We start from the raw sequence: 14,554 nt of genomic DNA on the forward strand, positions 1-14,554 counted from the left end.
CAGACTAACTCACTCACACACGCACTCACCTACACACGCACAGACTAACTCGCACACACACGCACTCACCTACACACGCACACTGACGCACACACGAACTCGCACACAGACTAACTCAAGCACACTCTGACACACTCAGGCACACGCTCGCGCACTCACACACGCACTCACACTCACACACGCAGACACATAAGCAAATACACCTTAACAGACTGTTGGGGCAAGTGATGTTAGCGAGCACCTATGAAGGCCGGCACGGCACACGCGGGCGTGGCCCCATTTGTCTCCCGAGTCCCAAGTGGCGACGTTTACACACCGCACCAGGAACTAATTTGAGGCTGAGTCGACCTAGGCGCGGCCCAGGACCGGTTCAAAAAATCGTCACCTTTGTTGACCGCGAGCGAGAGTCTAACTCTGCTCGCCGGGTTCGTAGCGCCGCGCTTGACCCACCTACCGCTCCCCACGGCACTCGCCGCCTCCACTTACGCCCAGACGCGCTCGCTCCCCTTCAGACCGCCTCTCTCCTCCTCCTCTCTCCTCCTCCTCCCACCACCACCACCGCCACCTCCTCCGTCACCACCGACCCCGTTCTGGGTAAAAGCGCCGTCGCTCTCTGCCCCGCTCATGAGAAATCGCGACGAATTCAGCCGGACAGAGTCAGCCCTGCTGGACTGAACTTGCGTGGAGTCGTGAGCCAGACGAGAGCCGACTTCGAGGGGTGTGGGGGGGGCGAGGTGAGTGAGTGAGGAGCGAGGGAAGCGGGGGGGGAGGCGTCTGTGGAGAGAGGGGAGAGGCAGAGAGAGAGAGCGCGCGATGGAAGAGGAGCTGCAGGGAGTGGGTAGGTAGGCGGACGCCCTCCGTGCTGGGCACCTAAGCGAGCTGCATCCGCGACAGTCGCTCGACAGTTCGAGATTGCCCCACCACCACCACCACCACCCCCTCGTGTCTCCACGTGTCTCCCTGAGTCGCCACGTGTCTCCTCCGCCCTGCGTCTTCGTCCGCGCCACGACGTCCGCGCGTCTCCAGCATCGCGGCGTCGGGAGTGGAAGCGACGGTGCAGCAGAGCAGAGGTCCCGCCGGTAAGACGCGGGGTTCCAGGTACCCCCCCCCCAACTCACACCCATTTGCATCCAGGGGACTCCCCCCATCATATCCACACGCAGCACCTGAATCAGAGGGACCCCCTCTCCCAGGCCCCCCCCCTCCTTCTTTCCACCGCCTCTCTCTGTGAAAAAGAGCTTCATAGCTAATCGGATTTTTCCAGGATGACTACAGATTCTGATTCTCTCTCTCTCTCGGTAGCCAGCATCGTCCGCGGGCTTGGCAGTGTGAATTGGACGTTGAGTGATTTGCGGGGCACGCAGATGGCGCACGGGAAAAGCGAGCTACGGGGAATTGTGTGCGCGCCAACCTCGTGTGTTACGCGCACGTGTGCACGTGTGTGCATGTACGTACGTGCAAATGTGTGCATGTATGTGTGTGTGTGTGCGTAAATCTAGGGGGTGGGGGGGGTAGCAGTTATTGCGCTGCGCTGCGAACCCGGCCAGCGGGGTTCGATTACTGCTCACGGCCAACACCGGTGGCGACTATCTGAGCCTCAGATGAGGGACATGTTGCGGTGTGTAAACATCGCCACGAGCGATACAAAGGCGGCCGGGCGTGGTACTGGCCACCAAGGCCGTAGCCATGGAGTCAAGATTGGGGGGGACCAAATCTTCCAGGGGGTCTGGGGGTCCCAGAAAAAAATATAAATTTGAAACTAATTTCCTGCCTAAAAAGATGTAAAAATTCACTAACACATGGGATATTTATGTTTTACAATAATGTCTAATAGTTTCGATTTAAAGCTTTCGTGACTGCAGGGATTCATCTTCTTGGTTTTTCTTCCACCTCCAACCCAGCTTATATATACGCTCCAAGCTTGGCAGTGTTTCATTCTTCACCTGAAGACGGCTGCTTGCGTTGTGGCCGAAACGTCGTGAGAATTATTTTATTATGTTTTATTTTTATTATTTTATTACTTCCCTTCTACGTGACTTTACCGAATGAACCAAGAAGATGTCTAATAGTGTATTATATTACATTGCTCTGTTTTAACTTTTGTACCATTTCTTGTTACATTGTATGTAATGTTTGAGATTAGGGATTAATAAAGTACAACCAAAACCACAATCATATAAATAGCAATCTATGCATTGATTTATATGAAGACAAGTCCAGATATTGTGGCCAAGGTTTATCAAATTGTTGTTTTTATTTACATAGCATAGCAATTATTACTTTTAAATATTTTTATAGAAATATATTGGGGGAGACATTTTGAGCATATTTGAATATGGGGGGGGGGTGTGTCTCCCCCCCTCAATATTTATTATAAGTACGGCTTTGCTGGTCACCCATCCCTTCGTGCGCCGTGCCGGCTCTCATAGGTGGTGCTCGCTGACAGCACTTGCCCCTACAGTCCGTGCAGGCTATACAGCGGGTCGGTCATTTTTGTCTTTGTTTTTGTGCAAAATCTGTACGTTTCAGTAAATCGTTACGCATTACACATGCATTAGTAAGCCGCGTATGCAGAGATCGATATCAGCCGGAGCTCTCCAGGGCAGAGCTCCGGAACATATTCCCCTGTCCCCTTGTTGGAAGGGATGGAGGGGGGGGGGGTTGGAGGAGAGGGGAACGGAGGGGGGGGTTGAGTGGCCCTTGAAAATATTCCATGATTATAATATCCCTGCGTTGATACACGACACTGAACTGTCTATGCCTGTTGGGCGCAATGTTGAGTCGATATCGACGTTTTGTTTTACGTTTAGTGCGCGTTTTAAATTAGTCGGCTCACGTGACCACTTGCAGCCGCTAGAGGCCTCTACTTCCACACGCACATGCAACTCATGCGCGCCCTTAATGATGTTTGTGCGTCGTGTTCAAATCCGTCGATACAATATCTACGTCTGCCGGCTATGTTGTGTGCACGTGTGTGTGTGTGTGTTTGTGCGCATTATGCGTGGGGAGCGGTAGTGTAGCGGTTAGCGCGCTGCGCTATGAACCTGGCGACCCGGGTTCGATTCCCGCACACGGCCCACACCCAGTGACGATTATCTGAACCGGTCCTGGGCCTCCCCTAGGTCGACTCAGCCTTAAATGAGTACCTGGTGCGGTGTGTAAACATCGCCACTGGGGAGACAAAGGCGGTCGGGCGTGGTGCTGGCCACCCACCCCCTCGTGTACCGTTCCGGCCTTCATAGGTGCTCGCTAACAGCACTTTCCCCTACAGTCTGTTAAGGCTATACGGGGGATCTTTATCTTCATTATGCGTCATGGAAGTGATGTGCGGTTCGGTGTTGCTGATGACTTCCCCGTGAAGGCGAAAAGGGAATCTGCGCGCCCTCCGACTGTCATCTCTGCCTGTCGGTCAAACAAATATCGAGAGCAATGCTCATCATCTTGGTTCTTTCGGTAAAGTCACATAGAAGGGAAATAATAAAATAATAAAAATTAAACATTATAAAATTATTCTCACGACGTTTCGGCCACAACGCAAGCAGCCGTCCTCAGGTGAAGAACAAGTCTGTCGGGAAGACAGCGTCTGACGATTTCACCCCACGTATCATTGTGTGTGCTATGTGAAAATTAACACGGGAATTTGTGCAGCACTTGCCCCAACCGCCTATGTAGACTATGCGGGTAAACTTTGTCCTTGTATTGTATTGGTGCTCGCTATCATCATGGTCGATGATGTGTGTGCGCTACGAACCTAGCGACCCGGGTTCGATTCCTGCTCACGGCCAACACCGGTGACGATTATCTGAACCGTTCCTGGGCCTTCCCCTAGGTCGACTCAGCCTCAAACGAGTACCCGGTGCGATGTGTCGTAGACATCGCCACTGGGGAGACAAATGCGGCCGGGCGTGGTGCTGGCCGCACACCCCCTCGTGTGCAGTGCCGGCCTTCATAGGCGCTCGCTAACAGCACTTGCCCCAACATTCTGTTCGGGCTATACGGGGGACCTTTGTCTGTATGCGGTGATCTGCGGCGTAGCGCACTTTTTTATTCGACGAAACTCGGCGAACGGAGGAGTTCGATATCGGCTCACGGCCAGCATCGTGGCCTCACAGAAGGGGATGGCCGCGTGGATGCTGGCCACTTCGTGTGTGAGGTTGTCGGGCTTAATCGGCGTTCAGCAACTTGTCCCAACAATCTGTCAAGGCCTCTACGGGGGGCGGGGGGGAGGGGGGGCGGTCGTCTTTGTTATGTGTGACCCCCCTACCCCCCCTCAAAGCCACGGCCTCGCTACTGTAAGCGTGTTAAATATTTTAGATCCCACAAACTCCACGCGGGAGCGTTCGGGGTCAGGGTGAAGCCATTAGCGGTGGGGTGGGCTCGGGTTGAGGTCCTGTCTGAGCGGGTGTTCCCCTCGGCGCGCGGGGAGGGGAGGGAGGAGAGGGGGGGGGGAGGGGAGGGAGGGGAGAAGAGGGAGGAGAGGGGAGGGAGGAGAGGGGGGGGGAGGGGGGAGGGAGGTCATCATCCAGTGCCAGGAGGGGTTAAACAACGCCAGCTCGAGTTGTCACTTTATCAGCAACAGCAGCGAGGATCTTTAAAGAACCGGCACGGCACACGAGGGGGTGGGTGGCCAACACCACGCCCCCTAGCGGCGATGTTTACACACCGCACCAGGTTACTCATTTGAGGCTGAGTCGACCTAAGGGAGGCCCAGGGGCCGGTTCAGACAATCGTCACCGGTGCTTGCCGTGAGCGGAAATCGAACGCGGGTCGCCAGGGTTCGTAGTGCAGCGTAGCGCTAACCGCTGCACCACCGCTCCCCAACACTCACACGCACAGAAGGCAAAGATCCCCCGGATAGCCTTTGCCAGACTGGTGGAGCCACTCGTGCTCGTACACCGGTGGCGTAGCGACATCGTCAGCTTCGGTCAGGTGTGGCCACGATATTTGTCTCGCGCGGACGCGTCTCGGCTGTTATATATCGCGGCCACCTCTTGACGAATCTTCATGAAACAAGAAACAGGTGTAAACCGCCTTTTAAACTAGTTTTTGTTTGTCTTCACACTGCTGTTGAACAACGCACCTCGTGGTGGTTGTCAAGGCGACCCAAACTCGGAGCTTCAGCCACGAGGGGGGTCCAATGCACCCACTGCTCCCACGCTCGTTACGCTGCTGCCACACGCATGCGCGCAAAGACAAAGATCCCCCGCGTAGCCTTAACAGACTGTTGGGGCAAGTGCTGTTAGCCAGTAGCGCCTATGAAGGCCGGCACGGCACACGAGGGGGTGGGTGGCCAGCACCACGCCCGGCCGCCTTTGTCTCCCGAGTGGCGATGTTTACACATCGCACCAGGTTACTCATTTGAGGCTGAGTCGACATAGGGGAGGCCCACGACCGGTATGCACGTGCGTGTTTGTTGAACTTCTTTATCGCCGTACGTAAAGCCAACCCCCCCCCACCCCCGCCCCCACCCCCTCCTCCCTCCCCCGCCCCCAACCCCTCCTCCACCCACTCCCCCACCCCCTCCCCCACCCCCCACACCCCCCCGCACACCCCCCCCACCCCCACCCCCGCCTCCACCTCGATCGTCCCCACACCTCGAGGCAGGGAGTGGCGCGGGTCCAGCGCGCGCACCGCGGTCCCTCCGTTGTTGTTGGTTGTTGTTGGTTGTTGTTGTTTGTTGTTGTTGTTGTGTTCCGCGCGATGAGGCGGCGCTCGTTTAATTTCCCTTTCAACCAAACGCGCCGACGAGTTCAAGGCTAATTGGGGCTCTGGCACAAGCTAATGAGCGCGAAGATAAACACGCGCACAAAGGCAAATGTCTGGCCCCCCCTCCCCTCGTATAGCCTTCATGGCCTGTAGGGGCAAGTGCTGTTGGCGAGTAGCGCCTATGAAGGCCGGCACACGAGGGAAAGGCGGGTGGGGCGGTCAGCACCCACGCCCCACCGCCTTTGTCTCCCCAGAGTGGCGGCGTTTGCACATCGCCACTCGGTACTCATTTGAGGCCGAGTCGACCCAGAGGAGGCCCCGGGACCGGTTGCGGATTTCATCGGTCACTTGGATGTCAGTGACCGTGAGCCCGGGTGGCCGCGTTAACACTGCACGTGAACGCGTCCACAAGCGCCGTGCACGTTAACAACAACAACAACGACGATGATGATGATGATGACCACGTGCACATTAACAACAACAACAACAATGATGATTATGATGATCACGTGCACGTTAACAACAACAACAACGACGATGATGATGATTATGATGATCACGTGCACGTTAACAACAACAACAATGATGATTATGATGATCACGTGCACGTTAACAACAACAATGATGATGATTATGACCACGTGCACGTTAACAACAACAACAACAATGATGATTATGATGATCACGTGCACGTTAACAACAACAACAACAACGATGATGATGATGACCACGTGCACGTTAACAACAACGACGATGATGATGATGATGACCACGTGCACGTTAACAACAACAACAACGATGATGATGATGATGATAACGTGCACGTTAACAACAACAACGATGATGATGATGACCACGTGCACGTTAACAACAACGACGATGATGATGATGACCACGTGCACGTTAACAACAACGACGATAATGATGATGATAACGTGCACGTTAACAACAACAACGACGATGATGATGATGATGATGACCACGTGCACGTTAACAACAACAACAATGATGATGATGAACACGTGCACGTTAACAACAACAACAACAACAATGATGATGATGAACACGTGCACGCGCTCAGACCAGCGTGGCCTTGTCGCGCATGCACATGCAACAGCTCTCCCCCCCTCCCCTCGCTCCCCATTCTTGGGCCCCCTCCTGCATCCTCCCCGCTGCACCTGGCAAACTCCCTCCCTCCCCTCCCTCCCTCCCCTCCCTCCCTCCCATCCCTTACTGCCTCACTCCCTCCCTCCCCTCCCTCCCTCCCCTCCCTTACTGCCTCACTCCCTCCCTCCCAGACGATCCACAACCCCCCATCCCCCCCAGTGCGCCCCTCCACATCCACTGGTCACGAGCACCCCCACGGAGCCCTCTCTTCTCGCCAAATACCCCCCCCCACTCCGTACCCCCCACGTGCCCCCCCACCCCCACGTCCCCCCCACCTCTCCCCCCCCCACCACTCCATACCCCCACGTCCCCCCCCCCACCACTACGTCCCCCCACCTCTCCCCCACCTCCACGTCCCCCCCACCCCCACGTCCCCCCCACCTCTCCCCCACCTCCACGTCCCCCCACCTCTCCCCCCCCCCCACCACTACGTACCCCCACATCTCCCCCACCTCCCCCCACCACTCCATACCCCCACCTCTCCGCTCCCCACCACTACCTCCCCCCACCTCTCCCCCCCCCCCCCCACCACTACGTACCCCCATCGAGTCACGATTGAATGCAAATGTCACGGGGAACCGGTGTCCATCGCGCTCGACATCACACCACGTGGTAGTAGCAGCAGCAGCAGTAACACATGGCTGTGTGTCGCGACACGCCAGTCGGTGCCACGGGGTGGGGTGTTGCGTTGGTAGCCAGTCACCCTGCGTCGCCGGTAACCCTCCCACGCACGATTTGCGGTGATGCGCGGTGACCCATCTATAGACACCCCGCTGACACGGCAGGAAGCACGTGGGCAGTGGGTTTGTCGCCGCGTTACGGAGAAGACGTCTTTCCGTGTCTCCCCACCAACCTCAATTGACTTATGATTTAATACCCCCCCCTCCTCCTCCTCTGTCAGATGTGAAACCACCGCTTTCACGACAGGGGTCTTCAAATCGGCCGTTCGCGAAGAAAGTCGCGGCGACGATTCGTGTGGAACTGCTCAATGGGGGTGGGGGGCGAGGGGGTGGGGTATCCACAAATGGATCGCCTGGCACAACACTTTATAACGCGCGCAAAGTGTCGCCTCATTCCCCGTTACCAATCTATTGCCCCGGGGGGGGGGGGGTGGAGGGGGGATATACGGGCCGAGCTGACGGCCACCCACATCCAGGTGCTGGCGAAGTTTAAATCCACAACGCGCGCGGCTTCCAAGGTCCCCGACAACTTGTCACGAAGGCGACACTCAGTTGGCGCTTGGCTGCGCACCCATCACGCAGAGCCACGGTCACTTCACCTCCCCGTGGGGTACTGTGCGCGGTACACGTTGCATTGCCAGCGTTGACACCGGGCCACGCTGCGTTGTGTGTCTTGAACTTCGTTCGCACCGTACGTAGCCAACCGTGCTAACAGCGGGGCAACCGGTGTACCGATTTGTTACCGCTCACATCTTGCGCAGCGCGCGATCACGCCGTGTCAAATGCTATTAGCACAAATATATTGCTACTGTACACATATATATATAGACGCGATGCAATCATAGATTTGCGTCATCGGCGAAATCAATAGCCCCGGTCGAGCCTAAAACACAACAATTCATGGACTAACGCGTGCGTGGGATCGCAGAGAAGATGAGAAATGAATTAAAGCGAGAGACAAAACAGCCGAGAGCTGAAATGTACACGAGCGAGATGACACGCCCGGCGGCGGCGGCGGTGTCCTGATGGGGCTCATTTAGTGGGGAGCGCAGTGCTAATAATGGCCCTGGAGAGCGTGGAAGAGTAGGCCAAATACCCCCCCCCCCCCTTCCCCCCGACAGCCTCCCCTCTTCGCCAGCAGTTTCGTGAGAAAACAATCGTTGCGCAATAAACACGGCGGCCCGAGTGAGATTCCCGGTCACGGCTGGCATCAGTGGCAAGCTAGATCAGAGCCGGTCCTACCCTCCTACCCTAATGCCTCGCCCCCCCCTCCTCTCTCTTCTCCTATTGCCCAGTTCACCAACCAGCACTGACCAGCGTGGTGAAGTATGGTCAAAACACATGGCGTTGGGAAGTCTTCATGCACGGGTGGAGTTGACATGGCAGGAATTGGCTTATTGATATCGTACATTTTACATCTCTTTAACGGCCATACTTCACCACGCTGGTCAGTGGGGAGAGTGTGGGTGGGGAGAGGGTGGGGGGGGGAGAGGGTGGGGGGGGAGAGGGTGGGTGGGGAGAGGGTGGGTGGGGAGAGGGTGGGGGGGGTAGAGGGTGGGTGGCGTTATCCGTGGCACGAATATTTCACGGCGCGGTCGTGCGAACCCCCGCGCCACCGCTCCTCCTGCCTTGCAGCGAGTGGACCGTGGTGGACCGTGGTGGATAGTGGTGGATAGGGTATCCAATAAACGACGGATGAATCAACATTACGAGCGAGATAATCTGTCAGCACACGGCAAAGACCACTTGCTTCAAATGATGACCTTCACGTGCGAGTGCGCGTGTGCGCACACACACACACATATATAATTGACACAATGGTATATATGGTGAGACATATGATTATAAATGGTGATATATATCCGTATTATATTCTTTTTTCCCGAGGAAATATACCGCGGGGCAATTTAAGAGCAGAGATATTAAAGGTCGGGTGTCGACTTTACCACAATTATTGCCAGTTCTGACAGAAGGAAGGAAGCGATGGCGATGGCGAGGCCTGGTCTCGTGACGCCTCGTGTTGGTGGTTGAGCCGGGATGCCGGGGCGAGGGTTAGAGGATCACACAGAGATGGGTGATGAGAGCCGAAGACCGCCGGACTGTTATCTCGCCGTGAGATGGAAGGACAGCCAAGCGCGTCTTGTGTGGACCGTGTCGGGTTTTTTTTCCCCCTCCCCCGGATATTTCCGCTTTCCTTCGATAAAATAAAAACATACGGGCTGGAGGCGGACACGCACAGAGACAGACAGACACAGACAGAGACACGCAAATATACACAGAGAGACAAAGCCACACACACACAGAGACACACACACACACACGCAGAAAGACACACACACACAGAGACACACACACACACAAAGAGACACACATACAGAGAGACACACACAGACACACACACACACAGAGACACACACACACAGACACACACGCACAAATATGCACACAGACAAAACAAAGACAAAGATTCCCCGTGTAGCCTTAACGGACTGTTGGGGCAAGTGCTGTTAGCGAGTAGCACCTATGAGGCGATGTTTACTGCACAGCACCGCACCAGGTACTCATTTGAGGCTGAGTCGACCTAGGGTGAGGCCCACGACCGGTTCCGATAATCGTCACCGGTGTTGGCCGTGAGCGGGAATCAAACCCCGGGTCGCCGGGTTCGTAGCGCAGCGTAGCGCTAACCGCTGCACCACCGCTCCCCACACACGGGTGACATACAGACATGCGGTCCGAAATGGAGACAGACAACGTCCGGGCAGACGACACAGTCACATGCAGACAGACACAGACTGACAGACACACACAGACAGACAGACACACACAGACACACACAGACAGACACACACACACAGACAGACACAGACACAGACTGACAGACACACACAGATACACACACACATAGACACAGACAGACACAGACAGACACACACAGACACAGACAGACACACACAGACACACACACAGACAGACACAGACAGACACACACAGACAGACATAGACACAGACTGACAGACACACACAGACACACACACACATAGACACAGACTGACAGACACACACACATAGACACAGACAGACACAACACGCGCTCGCCGTGTCTGAATTAAGCGGTGCTGGCGATCTTGGTTGCTAGGACAACGCGACGGACTCTCGTCGAAGGAGAAGTCGCTCCCCCCCTCCCTCCCCCCCTCTAACCTCCCCTCCCCTCCTCCCCCCTCCCTCTCTCACACTCACTCACACACACTCTCACACTCACTCACACTCTCTCTCACACTCACTCACACTCTCTCTCACTCTCTCACACTCACTCACACTCACACTCTCCCACACTCTCACTCACTCACACTCTCTCACACTCACTCACACTCACTCACACACTCTCACACTCCGACTCGCTCACACTCTCTCACACTCTCTCACTCTTTCACACTCTCTCACACTCACTCACACTCACACACACTGTCTCACACTTTCTCACACTCACTCAGACTCACTCACACTCTCTCACACTCACCCTCACTCTCTCACACTCTCTCACCCACTCTCACTCTCTCGCACTCACTCACACTCTCTCACACTCACCCTCACTCTCTCACACTTTCACACTCTCACCCTCTCACACTCTCTCACACTTTCTCTCACACACTCTCACACTCACTCACACTCACTACACTCTCTCACACTCTCACACTCTCTCACACTCACTCATACTCTCTCACACTCACCCTCACTCTCTCACACTCTCACACTCTCACCCTCTCACACTCTCTCACACTCTCTCTCACACACTCTCACACTCTCTCACACTCACTCACACTCACTACACTCTCTCACACTCTCACACTCTCTCACACTCACTCACACTCACTACACTCTCTCACACTCTCACACTCTCTCACACTCACTCACACTCTCACACTCACTCACCCTCTCACACTCTCTCCCTCACTCACACTCTCACACTCACTACACTCTCTCACACTCTCACACTCTCTCACACACTCTCACACTCTCTCACACTCTCTCACACTCCCTCACACTCATTCACACTCACACTCAGACTCGCTCACACTCTCTCACACTCTTTCACACATCTCTCACACTCACACTCTCTCACTCTCTCTCACTCTCTCTCACACTCACTCACTCACTCACACTCACTCACACTCACTCAGATTCACTGACACTCTCTCACACTCTCTCACACTCACTCACACTCACTCACACTTTTACACTCTCTCACACTCTCACACTCTCTCACACTCACTCACACTCTCTCACACTCACTCACACTCACTCACACTTTCACACTCACTCACACTCTCTCACACTCACTCACACTCTCTCACACTCACTCACACTCTCTCACTCACACTCACTCACACTCTCTCACTTAATCACACTCTCACACCCTCACTCTCTCACACTCTCACCCTCTCACACTCTCACCCTCTCATACTCTCTCACACTCTCTCACACTCACTCAGACACACTCACTCACACTTACTCACACTCTCTCACTCAATCACATTCTCACACCCTCACTCTCTCACCCTCTCACACTCTCTCTCACCCTCTCACACTCACTCACACTCTCTCTCACCCTCTCACACTCTCTCACACTCACTCACACTCTCTCACACTCTCTCACACTCACTCACACTCTCTCACACTCTCACTCTCTCTCACACTCTCACCCACACTCTCTCACACTCACTCACACTCTCACACTCTCACTCTCTCTCACACTCTCTCACACTCACTCACACTCTCTAACACTCACTCACACTCACTCACCCTCTCACACTCTCACAGTCACTCACACTCTCTCACACTCACCGTGCGCTCCCTATTCACACCCTCTCACACTCTCTCACACTCTCTCACACTCACCGTGCGCTCCCTATTCACACCCTTTCACACTCTCTCACACTCTCTCACACTCACCGTGCGCTCCCTATTCACACTCTCTCACACTCTCTCACACTCACCGTGTGCTCCCTATTCACACTCTCTCACACTCTCTCACACTCACCGTGTGCTCCCTATTCACACCCTCTCACACTCTCTCACACTCTCTCACACTCACCGTGCGCTCCCTATTCACACTCTCTCACACTCTCTCACACTCACCGTGTGCTCCCTATTCACACTCTCTCACACTCTCTCACACTCACCGTGCGCTCCCTATTCACACCCTCTCACACTCTCTCACACTCTCTCACACTCACCGTGCGCTCCCTATTCACACTCTCTCACACTCTCTCACACTCACCGTGCGCTCCCTATTCACACCCTCTCACACTCTCTCACACTCTCTCACACTCACCGTGTGCTCCCTATTCACACTCTCTCACACTCTCTCACACTCACCGTGCGCTCCCTATTCACACCCGCCCCTGCGCGTGTTAAACGCGACGTGGCCGGGCTTGTCAACCACACCCAGTCGCCTTTGTCTCCCCCCCTCGCCTCGCCGCGCGCGCGTGGAGGCAATCGCCCGAGTCTCGTGCCGAGGCGCTGTCGCCAGTGGGATGGGGTCTCGTGATGAATTCACGGAACAATTCCTCACTTCGCCTTGCACGGCCACGAATTGAAACTCTGGCTCCCCAAACAAAACTAATTTACAGGATACAACAAAAGCAGCAGCAGCAGCAGCAACAACATCAACAACAGCAGTGGGCACGATCGATGCAGAGCGAGATGCCGAGTTTGAGATCCAAGCAGGAGATCCCAGCATGGCCGGTTGCGAGGTTGTTAAGATGAATAACGCAAGTACGCAAAAGCGCCCGCGCGTCCCATCTTATTGTTTCGTGTGGACGCAGAGCGTCAACTTTACCACTTCACATTCAGGTGGTCAAGTCAGATGTGCGCGTCAAGGGCAGCGGAGTGTGTGTCGCCGTGGTGTCTCCCTTCGCTGGAGGGTTCTGCTTCCAATGGGGCTGGACGAGTCTTTGTCAATTCTCGTCTGTGTTGAGCGGACTGCTGTGGTACGGGGGGATCCGAAGGTGGTTAGAATTAATCATTTTGAGATTTGTCAAACGTCCCAAATGCAGGGCCCCGCCTCAGTGCCGGATTATCCCAAGAGCAAAAGTAGCTGCATATGTAGTAGCAGCTACTATTACATATGTAGTAGCTACGGGACCCGCACTTTCAAGGGCCCCATGCTAAATGCTTTCAAACTATACATTCCGGTTCAGTGATTCTGCACTTGCTCTATTACTATAGTACTATACCGCCTTCAACTTTTATGAACGACTGGGTGTTTAAGGTGAGCGATTTGTCGTACTATCTGGCTGTATAGCAAAATTAAAATATACAATTACTTTACTGTGCAAGTAAACAATGTACGTGTTGTAATATTTATCTGTTTTTGTATAATTAGGGCCCCTTTATAACAACATATGCTACAGGCCCCGCACTTAGCTTAATCCGGCACTGCCCCACCTGGAAGCAATGGGCATTGAGACACAGCGAGTCTTGCTTGGCTAATCACGTTAACATTGTTGCCTTTTACTAACTTCGACGATTCTAATCGGGTTTGCCCCGCGTCCTCGCAGCGCGAGTCACAAGGCAGGGCGCACGTCCAGAATGCAAATCAGAATGTGTATTCATCCCGGAGGAGTTGGAGGAATGTGATGGAAGCAACGAAGCTTCGTTTTCAAAGATGTCCAGCGAGAGGCCGGGTCGCCAGCATGTCACATCAATCGAAACAAAGACGAACGCACGACGACGAGAAGCACGGTGGAGAAAAGTCGAGCAAGTCGACGCTTCACGCGTAAATGCTTAAATGCTTCAAGTTTCAAGTTTCATTTATTTGGTGTAGCGCCGTGAGCCATTCGGCTCTTCAATCGGGTGCAACCGCAACAAACAAAAAACAAAAACATGAACAAAAACATCTTAAAGTGAATATGTGACTAAGTGCAAACAGAAAATCCAAGAAAAGACAGCAAAACATTGCAGAAAAAAACACCGTACACCAACGCTGTGTGCAAAAATCC

General features: G+C 54.4%; 1 protein-coding gene across 1 annotated transcript in view; it reads left to right on the forward strand.

Annotated features, from left to right (window-relative positions):
• Positions 1-780: 780 nt before the first annotated feature.
• Positions 781-14,554, forward strand: part of KCNG3 (potassium voltage-gated channel modifier subfamily G member 3) — a 28,371-nt gene continuing 14,597 nt past the window's right edge. Inside the window, exon 1 of the mRNA XM_078858277.1 lies at positions 781-1,079. The gene's annotated coding sequence lies outside the window, so the exon portion shown is untranslated. The remainder of the gene's footprint in view (positions 1,080-14,554) is intronic.

The sequence above is a fragment of the Lampetra fluviatilis genome, chromosome 7 (genome assembly GCF_964198595.1).
Source record: "Lampetra fluviatilis chromosome 7, kcLamFluv1.1, whole genome shotgun sequence".
Lineage (NCBI taxonomy): Eukaryota > Metazoa > Chordata > Hyperoartia > Petromyzontiformes > Petromyzontidae > Lampetra > Lampetra fluviatilis.